We start from the raw sequence: 23,822 nt of genomic DNA, 5'->3' as shown, positions 1-23,822 counted from the left end.
TGAGTATTGCTTTGGCAAGCATTTAATTCAACTTTGATCCTGTTGAGCCTTGTTTTTTGGCTTTGTTAAGGTGGGTCAAGAATAGTCCACATGCTAGGTCTGGAGTAGTCCTATTCCTTGGATCGGACGTTCTGGGGTCTCAGCTAAATGCCCAGAGTGTTCAGTAACATATCTACACTGAGACTGGCCAGAAGCCCAACGTCCCCCATCACTGTGTAACCTCAAGAATTTCCATCAGTTCATTGTCTCTCCGTAGCCATTCTCTGCCCAACCATGCAGGGTCTTGCCTTGCACATGTACAGCTTTGTATTTGGCCAAAGCCTAAAGGGCGCATGAATGCAGATTTCTGGGGCAACTTATCTGTTCAGTTCTTTCTTCTTTAATACCCTATCCCATCCATTCCAGTCACCGCAGCAGCCTGAACCCTGTTGTCACCACCCAGTGAGACCACTGCTGTCTTTTAATATCTACTTTCTCATGCCGCCATTTGGAGCATGTCCCATGGCAGAAAGCTAGACTGAACGTGGGACTCACTTCATGGGTTTCCTTTGCTTAAGGTTTACTGGCTGTGTTTTTTGGAAATCTTTACAAACACTGAGTAATGTTCTTGGCACATATTAGGTGCTTAGTAAGATGGTTTTTAAGGAGGAGGGTGTGATTATTTTGGCTCACCTAAGTCCTACTTCTGGAAATACGCACAAGGCTTATCAAGTGTTCTATCCAGAGAATCAATCTCCATCTCCTCCTCCCACTCCCAGTTCCCCCTCAGGGTAATCAACTTTCTCTTCAGAAGCTGGCAGGCAGTTTTTTGCACATTTGGGTTACTCAGTTTGAGAGGTTTGAGCATTTGGAGAATGATTAGAATTACATTCATCCACAGTTAAGAGGCACACTGTTCTCTGGGGGATTTGATACGCTTTTTCCAAATTAGCTAAATGCTCTCTGGAAGAATTATTGGTGGGAAGGGGAGGCTGTGAATAACCTAGCATAAGTCATCATTCGGAATGTAGCCTTGAAGCCTCCCATGTAGCTTCTCACGTTACCAAGAAAAGAGCTTCTGAGGTTGTTCAAAGAGGGATGCTGAAGAGAGGAAGAAGGCAACTCCAGTGGGACCTCCTGGGAGGGGAAGACCAGCTGGAGGAGGCGCTTGGGCAAAAGAAATCCCCAACAAATGCCTCCTGGCTCTTTTTATTCACCACAAACACCCAACTCCACCTCATCTTCCTGGGGCCCATTTTCTGGACCCCAGGCCATTTTCTTTTGTTTCCATCTTGACTGGGAAGATCAGGTCTCCAAAGAGAGGATTATTTCAAGACTGCTTTGGCGATTACATTTGGATTTTTCACATTTCACCATTCTCTATCATTCTGCACACCCCACCCTCACCCCATATACACACTACATAATCAATGCCATCCTCCTTTCTGCAAAAGATGCTTCATTTGGCTTTGTGGCTTAATGACCCCATTCTTGCCTTAGAGACAATGAATGGACAATTTGAGTTTGGAATTCCTATAGTTTGACCAATGGAACTAACCCTCTAAGATGTCCTGTTCACCAACAACACGACTCTCCCCAGGCCTGCATTTTAGTTCAAAAGCACAAGACAAACAAGAGATTGAAATGACTAAATGTGTGAGAGTTTTAATTTTCCTCTGGGGGAAAAAAAACAAGTTATGATTTTCCTCCAAGCAAACAACCTATTTTCCATATGTTTCCAAGAAAAAACTGCTTTTCAGTTATTCTGCACGTCCCATGGATGATTCCAGTGGGGAGAGCCTAGGAGATCCAACCTCAGCACGTTTTCTCTTGTTGCAGGGAAAATATGTTTTCCAACTCATAGTCTCTGTGTTCTAGTAATTGGGCTTGGGGTGCCCACTTCAATTCCACTTCTGAAAGGGAGCCAGAGAATGAGGAGGAGCAGGGTTTGGTTTCTACAAGCTGTGAGGGCCACTGGGTAGGGGCGCAGTGAGGCCTGGCCTCATGGGCCTGAGGAAGCTGCTATTCCATACCCCTGTCCCTGGCCCCAGGGTAGATGAGGGGGTATTGTGCCTTCTGCAGAAAGATGGTCTAGAATAACTTCTACAGTGTAACCTCTGGAGTCTGGCTCCTGAGACATCTGTAGCCCCCACTCTCAAAGCATGGAGCAAGGACCTAGGGTGGCCCTTCTAATCCTTGCTAGACTATTAAAAACACCTGACCTTGTCGTTCTCCTATTTTAGTACCTTAAATAGTTCCCCCATTGCTTTTAGGATAAAGTCCATACTCCCCAGATTTTCTCACAAGGGAAGTTCTCAATAACCTGGTCCTACTGTATTTTTATGTCATCTCTCATTACTCCCTCTGCAATCCTCTCTCCACTCCACTCCCCAGGCCCTGCCGCTTTCTCCTCTCCAGCACTCAGAAGTGTTTGCAGTCCCTTGAATGAACTGGACTTTCTTTCTGCTTGGGATGTTGTTCCTGAGGATGGGAACAATTCACACATGCTCCACCTTGAGGACTCCTGGTCATACTTCAAATCTCAGTGTAGGATTGCTTCCTTCAGGGAGCCTTTCTTCCAGGCTGGAGTGGGTGTCCCTGCTACTTGCTGCCGTAGTGCACCGTGCTTACCACATCCCAGCTATTCATTGACAAGTACTCCTGAGCATGTCTATGTAGCAGCCACTGAGCTAGGCTCTGGGGATACAGTGGAAAGAAAACAGTAATAAACAAGTAAAAGAAGCAAATAAGTGGGGAAATACCATTTGTACTAAGCACTGGGAAAGAAGAGGATATAGAAATGGAAAATAAGGAGTGAGGTAAAGATTACCTATACTATTTTATGCTAACTTCCTCTTTACCTCTCTGCCTTTTCATTAGACAGCAGTTCCTCTAAAGTGGAGGTTTATATTAATCACCTCTTTATTTCTACTGCACAGCACAGGACATGGCATATAGAAGGCACTCGATAAGAGTTTGGGGCTTGAATCATAGCCATTTTCTGCACCATTTCTAGGCTTATTTTCAACTCTGCTGGAAAGTGGAAATGTCAAATCTTTTTCCAGGAGGGGTAAACTGGGTAAGTAAAGAGACAAAGAACAAAGACACTGGCTCATTTGGGAATCAACCTCCAAATCGGCCATGCACCTATCATTATTCATAGAATAGGAGAATGTTTTAATATATGTCCTTGGAGAGAGTGGCCAAGATGGTGGAGTAGAACGACCCTGAGCTCACTGCCTCTCATGAGGACAACAAATTCACAACTATCTACAGAACAACCATTGATGAAAAAGACTAAAATACGTCCTCAAATTCTTTGACAACACTCCCTCAAAAGATGTAGCTGAATTCTTCTCCCCTTGAAAGTGTGCTGGTCTTGGTGACTGACTTTTGTTTTTAATTAATTAATTTATTTATTTTTGGCTGCACTGGGTCTTCGTTGCTGCACGCGGGCTTTCTCTAGTTGTGGTGAGTGGGGGCTACTCTTCATTGAGGTGCGTTGGGCCTCTCACTGTCGTGGCCTCTCTTCTTGCAGAGCACAGGCTCTGGGCACGTGGGCTTCAGTAGTTGCGGCACGCAGGCTCAGTAGTTGCGGCTCATGGGCTCTAGAGCGCAGGTTCAGTAGTTGTGGTGCACGGGCTTAGTTGCTCTGCAGCATGTGAGATCTTCCCGGACCAGGGCTCGAACCTGTGTCCCCTGCATTGGCAGGTGGGTTCTTAACCACTGCACCACCAGGGAAGCCCTCAGTTGGCTTTAAAATGGAAGATTATTCTGGATTAGCTGGGTGGGCCCAATGTAATCACATGATCCCTTCAAAGTAGAAGAGGAAGGCAGAAGGGAAAGTCAGAGATACTCAAAAAGCAAAAGTGATTTAACATGCTGTTTTTCACTTGAAGATGGAGGGGCTATGTAAGAATGAATATGAGTGGCAGCTGACAGCCAGCCAACAACAAAGACCTCAGTCCAACAACCTCAAAGACTGGATTCTGCCGACACCTTGAATGAATTTGAAAGTAGAATCTTCCCCAGAGCCTTCAGATAAGAAGCCCTGATGGCTGATTTCAACTTTGAAATCATCTTGATTTCAACTTCGGAGTACACTGAACAGAACCCAGAAGTGCCCGCCTGGATTCGTCACCTACGGAAATGTGACAGAGTAAGTAGTATTGTTTTAAGCTGCTAAGTGTTTATTACACACCACTAGAAAACTAGCAATATCTAAGTGCTTTTATTTTTTTAATGTTTTAGTCTGGATTTTTTGTTTTATTTTGGTTTTTGATAGTCTAAGGCTTGAATTCATTGATAGATGGTTTCACACATCCAAGCTCCCTGCCTCTCTTTGAAGACCCTGTCACATTCCACGTCTTGCAGGAAGCTTTCCCCAATGGAGTCATCTTTCATCAGCAGCAGTAATGATCTTTTCCCCCAAAATTCTTATTTTGTTGGTATTTGCACTAATGTGTAAATGGACCAAATACTCCAATTAAAATTTAAGTGAAAGTTAAGGATGGGGTAGAGGTGATAAAGGATTGAATGTATGTATGTATTGGCAGCCAAACAGAGAGATAAGTTCATTAATTCATTCATTCAAGAAATGATTGAGCACCTATTATGTTCCAGGTAGTCTTCTAGGAGTTAAAGGTATACTGGTGAATAAGACAAGGTCACTCTCTGATGAAATCTACATTCTAGCAAAAGGAGGCAGACAATACATAAGTCAACAACTAATAAAGAAAATATTTCAGACAGTAATAAGTCCTATGGGGAGAAAACCTCCAGTAATATGTGGCTTCCAAAGGAAGCCACATTAGAGAGGGTAGCTGCTGAGGACCTCTCTAAGAATGTATTGTTGAGCTGAGACCTGAATGATGAGAAGTCTGGAATGCGTGCAAACAGGGAAACAGCAATTGCAAAAGCCCTGAGGTTGTAAGGAGCCTGACATGTTGACTGAACAGGGGAGAAACGCACAGTTTGACAAAGATGCAGTGAGCAAGGGGAATGCATAGCTGAGGTCAGACGGGTAGACAGAGGCCAGATCAGCCAGAGCCTTGTAGACCACCATTAGGAGTTTGGGGTTGATTATCTACACTGGGCAGCCACTGGATGTGGAGTATTATTGCAACTGCTTTCAGACCAGTCTCCCTGTGTCAGTCCCTTCCTTCCCAGTCCCTCCTCTATTTTGCTACACCTGAGTGACCCTGGCCATATCACTCTTTAAAAACTACCAGTGAATCCCACAGCCCACAGGGTGAAGTCCAGACTGGACTGGGCAGACCCTCATGATAAGTCCCCATCTTCACTCCCAGGCTTGTCTCTGGGCCTCCCTCATCTCAATCCCATTGTCAGACCACATTAAACTATGCTGCTTCCTCTGAATACCCTCTCCTTGCCTCTCCTCCATGTATCAACATCAAGGGTTAAACAGGAAAAATACTTCCTTGCAGGAAGTTTACCCTAGGGACTTTGAATAAAGGTAAGAGTTGATCTAGGGGAAGCAACAAGTACAGTGAATCACCCAGGGACCAGCAACAGCAGGGAGCTGTTACCTGGAAAGGTCTAAAGAAGCAGGAGGAAGGAGTCATACCAGCAGAGCCTGGTGGGAGTAGGAGCTTGGAACAGGAGCTGGTGGGTTGGGGGCGGGGGGGGGGGCAGTGTGTAGCTGCTGTCAAAATCATAGTAGGCTTGGAGGGAGCAAATAAGTATTCCAACTGCTCTAACCTTTCACTCACCTGCAGAGCCTCTCATTGGCTACAAAACAGAAAGCCAGAGGGCAAGCCTGCTTGGCGATGTAGTCATAGAGGTCAGCTCATGGGTCACAGAGAAAAAACAGAATGAGCCAGATGGGAGAGGGCAAAGTCAGTACCCAGACTCGCTGTTCTTACTACATGCAATGTCTTCCTCCTGCCTTTTTGCCTAGAAAACCAGTAGTTTATCTTCAAAACTATATTCCAAAACCTACCTGAGTGGAAGGAAATATATGGAGTTAAAGTATTCTACTAAAGTCCTTGCATTGTCCAGGAAGTAGCAAAAGCATTCATTTGTATTAAACTGTTTTAAGTCAAGAATGTATGGTATAATTTCTAGGGAAACCACTTAAAAAAGATAAAAGAATGTAATATCTAAAAAGATAATAGAGGGTGGAAATGAAATGATTGAACAGGCTTGAGTAATTGGAAAGAAGTGGAACAAAGAGGAGAAAATTATAAGATGTAGATTTAAACCAAATATATAATTTTTTCAGTATTTGCACTAATGTGTAAATGGACCAAATACTTCAATTAAAATTTAAAGATTGTTAGACTGAATTTTAAAAACTCAACTATGTGAAACACACCTTAAATATAAGGACACAGGAATGTTAACTGTAAAAAGATGAAACAAAATATAGCATACAACATTAAGAAAAACAAAGATAGTGTAGCTGTACATAACAAAGTAAATATTACAAAAGAAATGATATTAGATGATGATAAAAGAGTCAATACACCAGGATTGATTTAACTCTGTTTAGCATAACACTGCTAAATTTTTATGCATGTAATATATAGCCTCAAAGTATATGAAACAAGTTAACAGAACTGAAAGGAGAAATAGGTAAGTCTATTTCTCAGTAGATGATAACATAGACAAAAAATCAATAAATAGAACAACACAATTAATAATCTTAACCTACACTGAACACCATAGTCAACAACTGCAGCATATAAATTTTATTCAAGTGAACATGGAATATTTACCAAAATTAACAGTATACATGACCAAAGCAAATCCCTATGAATTTAAACGAATTTAAATCACACAAAGCATGTTCTTGGCCTACAATGCAATTGAATGAGAAGTAACAAAAAGATAACTACACAATTGGAAAAAATTATGGAAAGCCTAAATGAATGGAGGGATATACCATCTTCATGGATTGGAAAGCACAATAGTGTAAAGATGACTGTGCTCCCAAATTGATCTATAAATTCAGTGCAAGCCAAAGCAAAACCCCTGCTGTTTTGTGTGAGAGTATGTGTGTTTGGTGGGTATTGACAAGTTGATTTTAAAGTATATGGGAATGCAAAGTGCTAAGCATAGCCAAAACAATATTGAGGAAGAACAGACCTATAGGACTAACAGTATCAGGTATCAAGACCTATAATGTTATATAGAGTGTAGAATTATTGTAAAAAATATACAAATAGACAAAAACAATAGAATTTAGAGTCCAGAAATTGATACACATGTATATGGTCACTTAATTTATGATAAACTAGAAAAACATATTTGTTTAAAATAAATTGTTCTAAAGCAATTAGAAATCTTTCAGGAAGAAAAAAATAAATCTTGATCCTTACTTTACATTACACATAAGAAACAATTCTAGATGATTGCAATCTAAACTGAAACATAAAACAAAAATTTCTAAAAGTAGGAGAAACTCTTTGTGCCTTGGAGTAGTTAATATTTCTTTAGAAGGACATAAAAAGTGCTAAACATTAAGGATAATGGGCTATATTAAAATGAAGAACTTTTATTTTTCTGAAAACCTGATTGAAAGAGTGCCAAGGAAGTCCACAGTGTGGGATAAGTTATGTATAATACATAATTCAAAAAGAGGACTTGTATTCAGAAGATATAAAGAACCCCTACAAATCAACAAGAAAGTAAACAAACATACAAGTCAATCAGTCAATGGAAAAATAGCAAAGACTTAAATGGACACTTCACAAAAGAGATTAGCCAAATGGACAATAAACCTATGAAAAAGTGCTCAAGTTTATTAGACATCAGAGAAATGCTAACCAAAACTCCAGTGTGTATCACATCTACCAAAATGAGTAAAACTAAAAAGCTAGATGATACTAAGCATTGGCTAGGATATGGAGCAACTATAATCCTGTATATTGCTTACAGGACGGCAAACTGAAGGTATCTATGAAAGTTGAACATATGCAACCCTATAACTCAGCAAATTTTACTGCTAAGATATCCAACAGAGATGCATTCATATGCTCCTCAAAAGACATGTGAAGAAGGTACTGTCATACTAGCCCACATGCAATGTCATACTGGAAACCACTCGAATGCCTGTCAATGTCAACACTGTAAATAAATGTTGTATATTCACATAATGGAATACTAAGCAGCAATGACAACAAACAAATGATAATCACGTTCAATAACATGAATAAATCTCACAAACAGAATGTTGAGCCAAAGACAGAGAAAAGTACATAGTACATCGTTCTATTTATATAAAGTGTATAAAACAGACTTTATTGTGTTCAAAGTTAGATGGTGGTTACCATAATGAGTGGATAGTGGTTGGAAGTGGGCATGACAGAGCTTCTGAGGTGCTGGTTACCAAGGACGTTCAATTTGTGAAAGTACACCAAGTTGTACACTCATGATTTGTATACTTTTCTCTATGTATGTTATATTGTAATAAAAGGGTACCAAAACTCAATTCCTGGTGGATTGATAAATATGACTACTTTAACAACTTCTTGGATAACGTAATCCCACTAAAGGGGGAGAAGAAGAAAAGAACTAACTTAGGTTACTTTGGAAAACAGGATGATGATTATATTCTGTAAAGCTAAAGATAAAAAGAACTGTGTAGAAATACTGTACTCTAGTGTTCCTCGTAAAGGGTATGGGTTAGGAATTCTGAAACTAATTTATGCGTGTATGACATTTGAACAAATAAGTAAATACATTGTAGGTCATGACACCTGGGTTTTTCACTATCAGAGAAAGAAGATAAAAATTAGAGAAATGGGAAGAGTCAAATGAGCCCTGTGGTGTTGGATAGAATCTATAGTATCAGCATGAATTCATGGCTTTTAATATACACACACACATATACACAGATGTGTGTGTGTGTGATGTATACCTACCTACATATACTTCTTATTCCCTTCTGTTGAAAGGGCCTAGAAGCAATGACACCCCAGTAGCAATGAGCACACCTAGTGCCAAGATCTTGGTTCTAAATACCAACCTATAATTCAAGGAACCAGGGATCCTTGGAAAAATGATTGAGTCTAGGGTTTGGACAGGGAAAGTACAAGGTGAGCATGGAGCATCATATGGAACCAGAAAGGAAGGAACTGCAAAGGGAAAAAAAAAAATAGGTGGGTGACGTTGAAAAGGCACAAGAGCCAGGACTTCCCTGGTGGCTCAGTGATTAAGAATCTGCCTGCCAATGCAGGCAACACGGGTTCAATCCCTGGTCCAGGAAGATCCCACATGCCGCAGAGCAACTAAGCCTGTGTGCCACAACTACTGAGCCTGTGCTCTAGAACCCGTAAGCCACAACTAATGAGCCCACGTGCCACAACTACTGAAGCCCAAGCACATAGAGCTTGTGCTCTGCAACAAGAGAAGCCACTGCAGTGAGAAGCCTGCGCACTGCAGTGAAGAGTAGCCCCCGCTCGCCGCAACTAGAGAAAGCCTGTGCACAGCAACACAACGCAGACAAAAATTAATTAATTAATTTTTTAAAAAAAGAAAAGGTACAAGAGCACAAAATCTGGGGCAATTTGAGGAATAAAATAAATATGAAAAAAAGGAATATAACCCAAAGAATAAAATAAGTACCTATGAATCCATATTAATACAATTGAATAAATAAACGGGAGCAAAAGGACAGCCCTTCCCCACAGCAGAACTTCCAGTTTATAAATTTGGAAGGAATTATAGAAGTAGAAAATTACTACCAGGCAAACAACATAGTAATAATTATTGCAGGCAAGAATCATCAAGGGATGCTAAAATTAGTGGGTGAAAGTCTAATGAGAAACAGGGTGTTTGCATAGTCTCAAAGTGTCTTCCCAGGGGATACTTATTATTGACAAAGGGAAAAACAGTAACTTTACTTTGGAGAATCCTGGCACACACCACCTTAATCAATTGATCAAAGTCAACCTGGACATAATAAGATATATTACTCTATGTGCCTTCTGATCTGATGCACTGAGAAGCACAACATCACATCCATGGTATCCTTGCCCACCCCCCCCCCCAGCCCAATACATAATCTCAACTAATGCAAAAAATTGACAATCTCAAGTGCTGCCAAGGATGTGGAGAAACCAGAATTCTCATGTGTCACTGGTGGTGATGCAGACTGGCACAGCCACTTTGAAAACCTGGTTGGCAATTACTTATTCATACAGTTAAACATACTCTTACCATATGACCCAGTAGTTCCATGCCTAGTATTCATCTGAGAGAAATTAAAGCTTGTGCTCACACAAAGACTTAGACACAAATTTTTATGGTGACTTTATTAGTAATAGCTAGAACTGGAAACAACTCAAATGTCCACCAACTGGTGAATAGATAAACAAATTGTGGTACATCCACACAATGGAATACTACTCAGCAATGAAAAGGAGCAAATTACTGATATACCAACATGAATGTATCTCAGATACATTATGCTAAGTGAAGAAAGGCCGACTCAAAAGGCTCCATGTTGTATGATGCTATTTATATGGCATTCTGAAAAAACAAAACTACAGGGATTAAAAACAAATAGGTAGTTGTCAGGGGTTGGGATTGGGGAGAATAAGCTGACTACAAAGGCACATGAGGGAATTTTAGGGGGTTGATGACACTGTTTTATATGTTGATCGCGGTAGTGGTTTCATGACTGTAAATATTTATCAAAATTCAAAACAGAATGCTAAATAGGGTGGCAAAAAAAAAAAATAAACCAAAACTTCTTAAAGATATCATGTTTATAGTTACTAATGCTTAAAATAGTGTTGATAATCATAAGAAAACATCAGACAAACCCAATTGGGGGACATTCTACAAAATTACTCTTCAAAAGTGTCAAGGTGATAAAAGACAAAGAAAGACTGAGGAATTGCCACAGCTTGGAAGAGACCAAGGAGACATGTCAATTTAAGGCAACGTGGGAATCCTGGATTGGATCCTGAACTGTAAAAAGGATAGTAGTGGACCATTAGCAAAATGAGATTAAGGTCTCTGGATTAGTTAATAGTATTGTGACAATATTAATTTTCTGGCTTCAGTAATTGCACTATCATTATGTAATGTGGAATGTGTTACTCTTAGGGAAAGCTGGATGAGGAGTACACAGGAACTCTATTATTTTTGCAAGTCCAAAGTTTTTGTAAGTTTAACATTATTTCAAATTAAAAAGTTTAAAAACATTCATCATTTCTACTTATCAAAAGATTCCATGAGACTGTAAAAAGGCAATCTACAGAATGGGAGAATGTATTTACAATATACTTATCCAACAAAGAATTCATTTCTATAATAAAGAAGTCTTACAAATTAATAACAAATATATATATATATATATATATCACATTAGAAAAAGGACAAAAATTGTGCAAGGTTACTTCATAGAAGAGAATATCTGACTTGGCCAATAAAGATAAAAGTTGTGTAATTTCATTAGTCATCATGAATATGCAAAATAAAACCACAATGAGATGCCGCTACACACTTAATAGAATTGCTATAATTAAAAGGCCAATAATTCCAAGTGCAGGCAAGGATTTGAATTAATACTGGATTTTCACATCCCTTTGATGGGAGTGTAAATTGGGACAGTCCACCAAAGGTAAAGATATTTGTGCTTTGTCCCCCAGTAATTCTGCCCCTCAGTATACAGAACTAAAACTATATGTGTATATATTCATCCAAAGACAGCCACAAAAATGTGATAACAGTACTACTTGTAATAGCTCCAAAGAGATGCAAACCAAATGTCCATCAACATAAATTGCATCATATTCACACAATGGAATAGTATGCAGCAGTAAAAATGGAGAAATCACCACTATACATGATAACATAATTGAATCAAACAAACATAATATTGAGCAAAAAGAGGGAAAATTCCTCTGTGATGACAGACATCAGCACAGTTGTTACCTTTGGAGAGAGGCAGGCAGTGATAGAGTGGGGAGGTGATGACTGGGTGGGCCTGAGGGGACAATGGTTACGTCTGTGGGTTCACTTCATGAAAATACATTGAGCCGTACCCTTATCTGCATATGTTACACTTACAAAATATTTAATTCTTAAAACCTTTTGGAAAGAAAATAATAAAGGAAAAATAGTAATGTTTTCATGAAACTATTTAAAAGTCCCTTTGTTTTGAAGAAAACACAATTGTTGTGGGTAAAGCACTTCTCTGTATGGGTGAAGAAAACACCTGGGATAGACCTTTTAAATGTAGGTGTGATGTAAAATCCGAGACTTCTCTATGCTGAAACAGTCTCAGCAACGTAAACAAATGCCAAAAGCAAGCAGACAGAAAATTAGAGAAGAAACTAACCATACAAATCTGGAGAACCAAAAACAAACAAAAAAATTAGTTTCTAAGAAATTAGAGAAGTGAAAATACATGTTTTATATGCTAATCAAACCACCCTGCCATGGTGATTTTGGGAATCAGCCTTCTCTGAGCGAAAGCCATGGGTTACCACGTGGGGCAAGGATAAAGAAAGCAAAAGGTACATTGCATAATGAAAGGGCATCAGAATGAAAAGAAAATAATTTCCTGGGACATGAAATGCAATCAAGCCAAGACCCATATTTTATCTCTGCTGGAGGCAGTCTTATTTGTTAGTAAAGTGCTGGGATAATCAACCATTGTTCTCCCTGCCAAGACCGTCAAAACAAATACAAGCTTCTTAGCTCAGTGCTAAAAATGTCTGAGCCTTCAGAGAACAGCTGGGCAGAAAGCAATCTTGTTCGATTTCAGCACATTTTCCCCTAGTATTAGGCTGTCCGAATGCAACCCACATCAAAGCATCCCAGACATCCGCTGCAGGGATAGACCTGTCATGTGAACACGGCCTATCAAACTCGAGCAAGCAGAATGCACAATGAAACCACTTTAAACTTGTCCAACTCCACATCTACAGGAGCAAAGACTTTGAAGCATAAAAAAGCTACTCTAAACAAATAATTTCTTTGAGTTGCTTTTTATAAATATAAAAAAATAATGGTCTGCCTGCAAAATGCTGTGTCTTGGTAAGGCTCTGGGAGTATTAGAAATGATTCGTGATCTCTTGGCTATCTATTTCAATATTGCCTAAGGGACACCTTCTTCTAAGCATTTTCGGAATTATTCTCCAGCTATTGTCAGCTTTTATTAAAGTATGTCTTATTTGTGGCTTTGTGATTTCTATTAATTACGAAGTGCATCAATTAGGATGTTTGGGATTGCAAGTAACAAAAAAGTAAAAATAACTGATTTAAACAATACTTCTTTTATCAAGTAACAACAATCTAGTGTGTAATGTACAACATGGTGACTACAGTTAATAATAGTGAACTGCATATTTGACAGTCAGTAAGGGAGTAGATCTTAAAAGCTCTCATCAAAAGCAAACAATTTTAAACTATGTATGGTGACAGATTTTAACTACACTCACTGTGATGTCATTTTACAATATAAACAAACAACAAACCATTACTTTGCACACCTGCAACTAATATAATGTTATATGTTAATTATACTTCCATTTTTAAAATAAATAAATAAAATAAAACAGAATGCCAGAGGTAAAACAGTCCCAGGTGGGTTAACTCATTTGCTCAAATGGTTCATCAAAGGCCCAAGTTCTTTCCATATTTCTGCTCTCTTGTCTTCCTGCTAGGTCCCCTTATGGTCATAAGATGGCTGCCACAGTTCCAGGCCTCACATCCAGATACTAAAGTGTTAGATGGATAGGAAGTGTTCCTGTGAGTTTCTTTTTATCAGTGAGAAAAATATCTTTGCAGAAGGCCTCTCAGAAGATTCATCATCATGTTTTATTGGTCACAATTGTGTCATATGCCCATGTCTAAGCCAAAAGGGATCACAATGCAACCATTAGACTAATTTACTTCTAAACACAGGGATAGGGCAAGCTTTCTATGACTGATATGAGGGAGGAATGGACACCCAAATATATGTGGGATCCTGCCAGTTAAGCAGAAAGGGGAACAGGCTGTTAGGTGGGCAACCATCTGTGTCTGCAACAATTGGAATGCAGAGCAGAATATGTTTAACTAAGTTGAATTTTTGGCTTAATTGTGGTATATGCAGAAAACCTTTTAGATTGTGACCTTGGTTATTGAAAATTATTCTGAAACATTAATCCCCTTTTTTCTCTACTATGTAAAGTGGAATGACATCTTGGTGCCTCTACACGGTGACACTCCTCTTCTCCTACCCTTTGAGACCTCCTTCTTTATCCCCATCCTCAGGAGGGCAGGAGTAAACCTCAGCCTCCATGTCTGTACAATGGGCTGTTGCCTCCTTGGCCATAGATGATTGGAGCTGAAGTGTATACAGTGGACACCAGCTGGACCAATCAGCTTCTCTTCCCTGGGAATCTGGAATGGGGGCACCATCTGATTGCATCAGTTTCTTCAAATGGTTGGGCCTGTAACACAAAATTTCCAGAATTGTCGGGCAGCTGTCTGTGTGTCATTCGGGATGTGAAAAGCTGATGTTTGGGACGGTAAAAATGAAATAGATATACAGAGAGACATAGTCACACATTTTGGCCCTGTAAGTCCCCTTGAAATCCACCCCCCCACACACACACACCCAAATCCAGATCCAAGCTAGCTTGAAGTAGCTTACGTTCCTTGCAGCCGAAGAGTCCTAACCCATACATGAGAGCACAGCGTCCCTTTTCCGGGGTGACTGAGGATTCTGTGGCCTTTTAGGGTCATCCTTAAGGACTTCCAGTTCTCATTAGTCAGAGCTCTGTGTGCAGAAAACAGAAGAAAATGAGTCATACCTGTCATAAGTTCACTCCAGAAGTTGCTACAAAAGTTTCCTTCGTTTGAAGTCCATCCTAACTATTGGTTCAGTTTCTAAAGCTTTAATTCTTTTCCCTAAGGAAGTATTCAAACAAAACACTTCGCAGGAAGGACGACAGTCAAGTGCGAGTGGTGCCTGCAGTGCTGTGGGCCGGAGAGGCAGGTAATGGGACTCACACACACTGAGCTCCAGCAGTCTGCTCTCCACGCATTGTTTACTCCATCCTCACCACATACGCTGCCGCAATCACTGTAAAACCATTCTACAAATGAGGAAACAGAGGTTCAGAGAAGCTGATTGATTTTGCTAAGGGGAGGAAGATTTTAAACCCTGATGTGAGGAGAACCACAGCTAATGATGTTTTCACTATTTCATGCTGTCATACAGGAGGAAAAAAAAATGTGCCTTGATTGGATGTCCCATTAGGTAGATTCTGATTAATGGACTTTTGACTCTGGTTATTATGAGTATTTACCATCCTAATATCAAATCATTTGTATATTCCAGGAAAGAGACACAGGGAGGATGACCGCCTAGCACCAGGTCTATTAAGATATTTCTGCATTTTTCTAAATTAATCATTCCCACATCTGGGAGAAACAGAGGACAAGAACTTTTAGCACCTTATAAAGGCGGAAAACCCAAAAGCCAGAGAAGGTAAGTGACAGGTGCAGGAGCCTTACCTGGACCTAGAAACACTTTGTAACCATGTGGTTCTGGCTATCACAGTAGGTGTACATTCTTAAGCTGTTGATTTTTCTTGACTAATTAAAGCTGATTGGAGTTTTAGAGCTGGGCTTTGTTTTTGTTTTCCCCTATCTTTCACATACTGGAACTCACAGGCTGTCTTGCTGCTGCCAATTAGCAATAATGTTGGAGAAGAGTTAGTCCCCGCTGTTCCCAGCTTGTATGGGAAGCTGTCAGAATGAGATTAGGGAGAATCAGGCAAAACTATACATTTCAGTGTGGCTTGTTCCTAGCAAGACAATCATGCAGATGTTTAGATCAAACCTTCCAGACTCAAAATTGTCACAGACACGAAAAGCTGCCCATCTGGAATATGCTGCAAATCGGAACCAAATATTTATCCTCTCCTGCTGCTGTTCTGTAGGCCAGTTAACTTTTCTCAACCTAGTGACTGTTTTCTTAGTTTTATTTAGATTTAAAAAACAAAGCAGCTGACTTGGTTTTCTTCATTATGGAGAAATGTCACATGCTTATTTTGATGCATTCCAACATTACAGACATAAAAGGTAGAAAGGGAAGATTTGGATTGGAGTTTGTAACACTGTCAGTAGCTTTTCCTGTAAATCTTGCCAGTGTCAAGAACATCTTGGGGAATGTAAACCACAGGAAAACTCCAATGCGTCAAAATGTCCAGGGGATGGGAGATTCCAGGTTATCCCAGAGTTACCCAGAAAATCCTTTTCCCATCAAGCTTGATGTTGAAATCTTACTGAAAGGTGTGAGTTGCGTTTCCTGCTCTAAGAAGCACAGCTCACTGTGAATGTGATTTAATGCTTCTCTGATAGTCGAGGGTTAGCCTGGACCTCAGGGTAAACATTCTGGACCCCAATTCCCATTGTCCAGAAAACAAAACAGGAGATTGGGTAGAATTTGTACTTGACCCCAGGCCATGTTTTTGAAGTTCCTTGAATAAGCTTCTTCCATGTATTTTGCTCCTTTTTCCTTGTAGAAGAAGAAAAAAAGTCTGCAAAACTGGGGGCTTTGCCTATACAAATTCCAGTAAAGTCAAGATTTTACCGGATTTAAATATTTTCGTTTAGTCCTAATGGAAGATGCACTGAGGCCTCAGCCGTCAGGAGTTGGGAGCCATCCTTCCCTTGGCCTCAGGCCCTGCACAGGTGGAACTGGAGGAGAAGCGAGTCCCTCCCTTAGCCCTTCCCCCGCTGTCAACCCCCCACCCCCAATAGAGAACGGAACGTAGGGGCTCTGTATTTGGTCGTTTCTTCCCAGATCATTTGTCACTATCTAGACCAGGGTTTCTCAACGTTGGCACTACTGACATCTTGGGCCATACAGTGCTTTGCACTGTAGGATGTTTAGCAGCATTTCTGGCCTCTACCCACTAGATGCCAATAGCATTCTCCCGACGGCACTCCCCCCAGTTGTGACAACCAAACATGCCTTCAGACATTGCCAAATGTTCCCCAAGGGGCAAAATGCCCCCCAGTTGAGAGCTACCAGTGTAGACAGAGGCACGATTATTCTTTTTCTCCCCCCTCTTGTCGAGATTATGAGTTTTCTTGACCTTGGCAAGTAATTTCATAACATATTTCCTGTGCTATTTTATGGAAGAATGCAAATAATTCTCTGATGAAAGTAACATTTTGATTTGAATTGTGTGAGGCAGGTCTCATTAAAACAACTGCAGGTTGGCATTGTTTTTAGAAGGCAGTAGATTTGTTTTCTGAATCAGTTCTGATTTTGGGTTTTAAATACTGAATTTTCATACTTTCCTAAATTTCCTTTGAGGTCACTGTCATCACGGACATGAAGTCAGTGTCTTAGCCACAGTCTCTCGTGTGGTACTGTCATCCTCAATTTCATATTTGCATCCATCACAGAAATATTTTTACTACTGTTGCTGCTTCCTAATGCTTAAGAGATTTTCCACCCACTGTTTTTTTTTTTAAAATCCCTTATTCCGTCTCTCCAGTGGATTGAGTTACATTTAAATTAGATGTTCTTAAAGAACAGTCAGTAGATTTCAAAAAGAAATCTGCTAAATTGGTGCAATCCAGGGGTTAGTTTTATATCCCTTATTTCAAGCCTACAGAGGTATTTATGCTATAGAAAGAGGGAGGGGTTAAATTGTTTTGGATAAGCAGATTTTCTGTATGTTTAATGCTGCCGTGAAAGTCTCTATACACAAATCTTTGTGCACACGTCTCAGCAGCACTTTCAGCTAAAACTTGAGAAGACAAATACAGGGTCAAAGGGTATGAATTTTTTTTTAAATAAATTTATTTATTTATTTATTTTTGGCTGCGTTGGGTTTTTGTTGCTGCGTGTGGGCTCTTCTCCAGCTGTGTTGAGCGGGGGCTACTCTTCGTTGCGGTGCGCGGGCCTCCCACTGCAGTGGCCTCCCGCGTTGCGGAGCACGGGCTCTGGGCGTGCGGGCTTCAGCAGCTGTGGCTCATGGGCTCTAGAGCGCAGGCTCAGTAGCTGTGGCGCACGGGCTTAGTTGCTCCGCGGCATGTGGGATCTTCCCAGACCAGGGATCAAACCCGTGTCCCCCACATGGGCAGGCGGATTCTTAACCACTGCACCACCAGGGAAGCCCAAAGGGTATGAATGTTTTAAGGCTCAATACATATTGCCAAATTACCTCCAGAAGGTAGTGCCCATTTTCAGTCTCTTTATTGGCAATTCTCTTGAAGGGTTTCTGTCTTGTTCTGTCAGCCTCCAGGCCCGTGAAGACATTTCCCACGGGACAGTCTTCAGATATGTCAATGGAATAAGATCCATCTCAAGATATCTGTCAACAGCCTCCCTGGGCCCATCTCAGACCATCTGGCAGTGGCAACTCTAATATATTTTTGCAAGATGCTGGTGCAGTTGCCAAAAACAAGCTTGCAATATTGAATCAGGTTTTCCAATCAGTGAGGTTGCAGAATTGAACTGTGTTAATGGCGTGTGACAATCTTAGTCCAATATCCAGAGACTCCTAGAAGGAATGTTTCCTTGTAAATTTAAGGGCAGCTGCAAGAGAGGGAATGTGGATTACCTTTCACGTGAATTCTGTAGCGCTCACACCATCCCAACCACGTTGTAAACCTGGCAGCGAGACTTGATTGCCAAGCCTCAGCTTCAGGCAAGACTGGGGAGAAAAACACTACTTTGATTCAGGGCTGCAGTACTTAGAAAGGCACAGCGATGCCGTCTGACTCTCACACATGCAACTGGTTCCCTGAGTGGGTTTGTATTCCATGCCACGAAAGACACGTAAGTGTGATAACGTACGTGCCCCCAGGAGATAGAATCAGCTTTCTTGCAGTGTATGAAGTGGTCTGTAAATTGGAAAGCACTATACGGATACGAGTTTATTACATTTGTCATTGTATTGTTATGAGCTCTGAACGGACTCTGAGACGTGTAATTGAAAGCATCTAGAATCTATCCATTTTATTTTAGACACACAAAATTGTAAGTCCCTTCCCTAAACCCTCCTTGGACACTTGAGCTCTAAAGAATCATGGAGCGCAAATCAGCATTTAGTTTCAAGAGGCTAGTATAAATTTCAAGCGTTCAGATGGCCAGAGTTGCCTCTGCCCTCAAATGGATGATGTGTTCTCTTTTCTCTGTACCACTGGCTGAGTCACTCTTTGAACTGTCACAAAGTCCCCAGATATCCAGTCTGTTCCTCAGCTCCCTGGACCGTATCGTCCCCTTGGCATCTAGTATGAATGAAACAAACCACCAAAGCCAGAGCAGATAGAAACCACAAGGAACACATAAGAGACCGAGCCCGGGGCCACCACCTTGCCAACGAGGCAGACTGGAAAGGCAGGCCTGACCTGAATGGTTTCTCACTATAAGTACCTTTAATAAGAATGGGCTGTACTCAGCCACCCTCAGACAATCAAAGCATCTTATCTGTTTCTCCTGTATGTGGCTTGTCAAGGATAAGAAGGGCCTGATTTCTTTCTGTCTTTACAAGGTCACCAAAATGGGGATTAAAACAGCTACGATTTTTAAAGTACTTTTACCTGTTATTTCCTATGGTCGTTCCAATAATTCTACAAGCCAGGACTTTTTATGTCTTTCAGAGAAAATGAAACTGAAGCCCAGAGAGGTTATATCTCACCTGAGGCTACACAGGAAAGAAGTGGCAAAGCAAGGACATGAACGTCAAACTGCCTGACTTTAAGGTCTCTGTTCCCTCCATTATCGCATAGTGGAGTCCTGGGTTGGGATATTCTTTCTGGTTTGGCTTCTGAGATAACCTCGTCCCAGCAGATCCACAATCTTCCATCTCTGCCTCAGAGCTGCTATTGAGCTGTTGAGGGAAAGGAAGTGGGTAGAAGGTGAGAGATCCAGTCAGAACGAAAACTTAAGAAAATTACTTAAGTGAAAAATTACTATTACAAGGCATGATATAAATTTGCTTATAACTTTGTGCAATTTTTGTGTTAATTTTTCTATGTAAATGAACCCATTCTACGCTACATCAACATACATACTTTACCTGTGTCTTCCTACAAATTTTTGTTTAGTCTCACACTCCTAGTACCTGGGAGCCCTGGCCATCTGTGTTACACCTAGAACTTAGAATTGCCTTTCATTTTCCTTCAGTCCTGAATCGGTGTGGAATTCAGGGACAGTGCAGATAAGAGTGTATGATTGTGGCAGACACAGGCTGCCCAGTTAGTCCTATTTCCAAGTCCTCTCTGCTTTGAGCTGGGCTCAAGAGACTGGGAGGCAGTGAAGAAGCAGGAGTGTTCCTTCTAGCTCCCTCTCTTCCCTTCCACCTGGATGCAGAGAACTTTGGGGCTGAAGGGCAGTGATTCTCAAACTTGAACATGCATCAGGATCAACTGGAAGGCTGTTAAAACACAGACTGCTGGGCCCCATCCTTAGAGTTCTTATTCAGCAGACCTGGTTGGGATCTGAGAATATGCAAGTCTTATAAGTCCCAAATGTTGCTGATGCTGCCAGTCTGGGGACCATGCATTGGAAACCATTGCCCTAGAGCAACACCCTAGTGCAATCCTGATTGCACTTTATACTCCTCTGAGAGGTATTTTAAACATTTTGATGCCCAAGCGGCTATTTAAACCAATAAAATCAGAGTCTTCTGGGGTGGGGGGCGCATGTATCAGCATTTTTGAAGCTCATCAGGTAATTAAAAAGTGCAGTGAAAAGTTGAAAACTGTTGCCTTAAAGTGGAGCCTTACGATGGAAAGAACGTGGGTTCTTAAATCACTAAGTGTAGGAAAGCAGTCTGTCAGTGAGAAGTATCCACTTTAGATTGTTATATGAACAAGAAATAAACTTTTATTATGTTAGGCCGCTGAAATTCTGGAGATGATTTGCTATTGTAACCAGCATTGTCCTAACTAATACAATAATGGTAACTATTAAGAACAAGTTTTCAGAAATTCTCTTTTTACCTCCTGCTTTCTTCTCCTCTGATAAGGAAAGTATCTATCTGATTGGTTCCAAGACAGTCATCGGCTCACATTTTCTAAAGGTGACATTTCAGTGGGAATAAGGTTCCAGCACATGTAACATAGTAGGCTCTTTTTCTAGCTCTTCCTTGCAGCCAGGATGGCAGGGCAGCCCTACATTCCCCTCTCCCCACCCCTCTACTTTCTCTCTGCTTGGACTCACATTCATCCTTTCCACCTGGAAGCAGATTCAGAGTTCTTGACTCGGCCTGACAGGTGTTAAAGTAGCCAGATGAAGCCCAAGATTGAGTCGCTCATGCTAAGCCCCACGTCAGCGAACCAAAACTTAACTGAGTTTCGAGGCTCCGTTCTCCCAGAAAAGGAAGACTGAGGTCAACCAATCAGGGCTTTCCCGCTCAACACAAGTTACCTGACACAAGTTACCTTCTCCGAGGCTTCCTTTTGCTCCATGTAAGGAAAGCAACCCTGCTTTAACCAATCGGTAAATGCCCAGTATAACTTCCTTGCCCCTGCTCACTTTGGTCTATAGAAAATCTCTTGCCTGGTATAGTACATTGGAGCACCTTTCCAGCTGCTAGATTGGATGCTGACCAATTCCTGAATGCCTGACTAAAGCCAGTAAGATCTTTAAACTTTACTCAGTTGAATTTTGTTGACATAGGAATTGGGCAGAAACTGGGCAAATATTCTGGGCAAAGGTGACACAATGCTCTTTTCCTTCTCTGATGTATGTCAAAAACCAAAAATCAAAACCAAACCAAACCACAACGACAAAACACCTGATTCAACACATGTCAACAAGTGCCAGAGACTATCCAAACTGAGAATATCTGAGAATTGGGATTGAACAATGAGGAGAAAGAACATGAGTTCCATCCTTGCTTCCTGACTTTGCACTAGGGCTTGGGACCAAAGCTCTCTCTAAAAATAAAGTGCTTCTTATTGCCTGCATGGGGCACTGCAGAGAATGGGGTCGATAGGCCAAGACAGGATTCAGGTGATTCTGGGTCCCCCTGGCCAAACATCTTTGTATACCATCCCTGAGCTAAAAAGATGGTGTAATTGAGATGGTAACATAAACACTTAAAAGGTATGGTGACCAACGAAACGACATGGATGACTTTTTGAGAATTCAACCCATATCTGCCTTCACTTTAAAGCAGGTCCAGCAATCACTTGAATAATAAACTGGACAGATTTTTTGCCCATAGAAACATCAAGTGTTACATGGAAAGGAATGGAAAGGTTAATGGCTCTACAAACATATTTTGCAGCTTCTGCCTTCTCATGATAAATGTGAAGGGACAAATACCCTCAGGTGAGAATTTCTTTCCCGGCTGAAGGGCTGTGATCTGCCCCCACTCCCCGCCTCGCAGCTCTCATTCTTGGCGCCTCCTCTCTACTTCCCCTAGTGGGAGAGAGACAACTCTTTCAGCTGCAACCAACAAAATCCAGCCCGACACAGTAGGAGCCCAAATAAAATTTACTGAATCACGTAATCGAGAGGCTGGAAACAGAACTTGCTTCAGAGATAGACTGATTCCGGGGCTCCAGCACTGTCCTCAAGGTCCAGCGTCTCCTTCTTTTCCTGAGTTGATAGTATTTCCAGACATGCGCTCGCTACAGGGAGGAAGATGCTTACCAGGTGTTCAATCTCACACCTCTCATTCAAGCCCAGCGAGGATAGACCGAGAATCTCCTTCCCAGAATTCCCAGGGAAAGTCTCGTTGCCTCTCTAATTGGCGCTAATTAAGTCATATGATTATCAATGAGCCAGTCATTGGCAGCCAAGGAAATACAATGCTTTGATTGGCTTAGGCCTAAATCACATGCTCTATTCCTGACCCCAGGGTCTAATCCTTCTAGAATCACTTGATTGAAAAGGGAAGGGGCTGGTGAAGTTGTCAAAAGAAGGAGTGGATTCTGAGTGTCCAGAAAGCCACAGATACCCGCCACTGGTGCCCCTAACTTCCCAAGTCAGCTCCAGAAAATTCTTTAACTGTTTCCTCCAAGAGGAGCTCGGCAGGCACGTCTAACTTCTTATACAGCTTTTCCAACTAGTGGCGATAAAAGGGGCAATAGAAGGGGGAAGTTGGAGACAAGAATAAGCCTAAAAAGGGAGCAGAACCCTGGGGCAAAGATCTCGTGGGAAGTAAAAGGCTGCTGGAATGAGAGCTGTGTTGCCTGATCTGATTGTCATTACCCCGGCAAAGTAGCCCGCGGCACAGGCACTGGATACTGGATAAGTGTTGGAGATATTCTCTTTCCGAGGAGACTCACCAGGCGGATGCTTCTTCCCCTGTTAGCTCCGGGCCACTTCTCTTTCTCCACTCTCTTGACGCACACATAGATCCTTTTATGACGCTCCATGGAAACCAGAGATGGAATAAATCAAAAGTGGTCAGAGGAACCATTGTTCTCACTTGTAAAATAACTGAACCCTTGTTAATTTGTTGCCAGCCTTACATTTCTCCCGAGAGCTCCCCATTGGATGGAGGCTGTAAACAGGAAGCTTGAAACCCTCAGTCATCCTTTGTATTACTTATTGTTTGTGGGCAGCTGCAAGGGATTCGCCATCACAGAGCTTGTGAATCCTAGTGGGGAGATGAGCCGTATATATTTCTAAGACAGAATACCCGGAGGAGAAACTTCATTTCTTCAAAAACAAAGTAGAAATGCGGCTCAGGGATGAGGAAAGAAGCATTTTTTTAACAGGTGACAGGTTTGCCAGAATGGTAAAGTAACTCTTGGTTTTACTTGGTGTACGATCAGCAGCCCCCCCACACTGTGGCCAGAAGAAAATATAAAAATTCCTTCTTCTCCTGCAGTACAGCTGAAGATGGACTACAGCTATTGAGAATACTGAAGTGTTGGGGTAATAGAAG

General features: G+C 41.4%; 2 long non-coding RNA genes across 4 annotated transcripts in view; one reads left to right on the top strand and one right to left on the bottom strand.

The window, feature by feature from the left end:
* LOC137230285 (uncharacterized) overlaps positions 1-23,822 on the top strand; it is a 40,909-nt gene that overhangs the window by 9,155 nt on the left and 7,932 nt on the right. Inside the window, exons 3-5 of the long non-coding RNA XR_010946077.1 lie at positions 3,879-4,138; positions 15,290-15,439; positions 19,576-19,677. This is a non-coding gene — a long non-coding RNA (uncharacterized lncRNA). The remainder of the gene's footprint in view (positions 1-3,878; positions 4,139-15,289; positions 15,440-19,575; positions 19,678-23,822) is intronic.
* Positions 10,001-23,409, bottom strand: LOC137230284 (uncharacterized). 3 transcript variants are annotated; one of them, XR_010946075.1, is made up of 4 exons: positions 23,218-23,409; positions 19,614-19,805; positions 14,600-14,725; positions 10,001-14,396 (listed from the first exon to the last, which is right to left on the bottom strand). It is a non-coding gene; the product is annotated as an uncharacterized lncRNA (long non-coding RNA). The 3 variants fall into 3 exon arrangements; XR_010946074.1 differs by lacking the exons at positions 10,001-14,396; positions 14,600-14,725 and adding an exon at positions 17,792-18,508; XR_010946076.1 differs by lacking the exons at positions 10,001-14,396; positions 14,600-14,725; positions 23,218-23,409 and adding exons at positions 17,792-18,508; positions 22,580-22,673.

The sequence above is a fragment of the Pseudorca crassidens genome, chromosome 9 (genome assembly GCF_039906515.1).
Source record: "Pseudorca crassidens isolate mPseCra1 chromosome 9, mPseCra1.hap1, whole genome shotgun sequence".
NCBI lineage: Eukaryota > Metazoa > Chordata > Mammalia > Artiodactyla > Delphinidae > Pseudorca > Pseudorca crassidens.
Note: the sequence above shows the minus strand (reverse complement) of the source record. Positions and strands in the feature narration are given on the sequence as shown.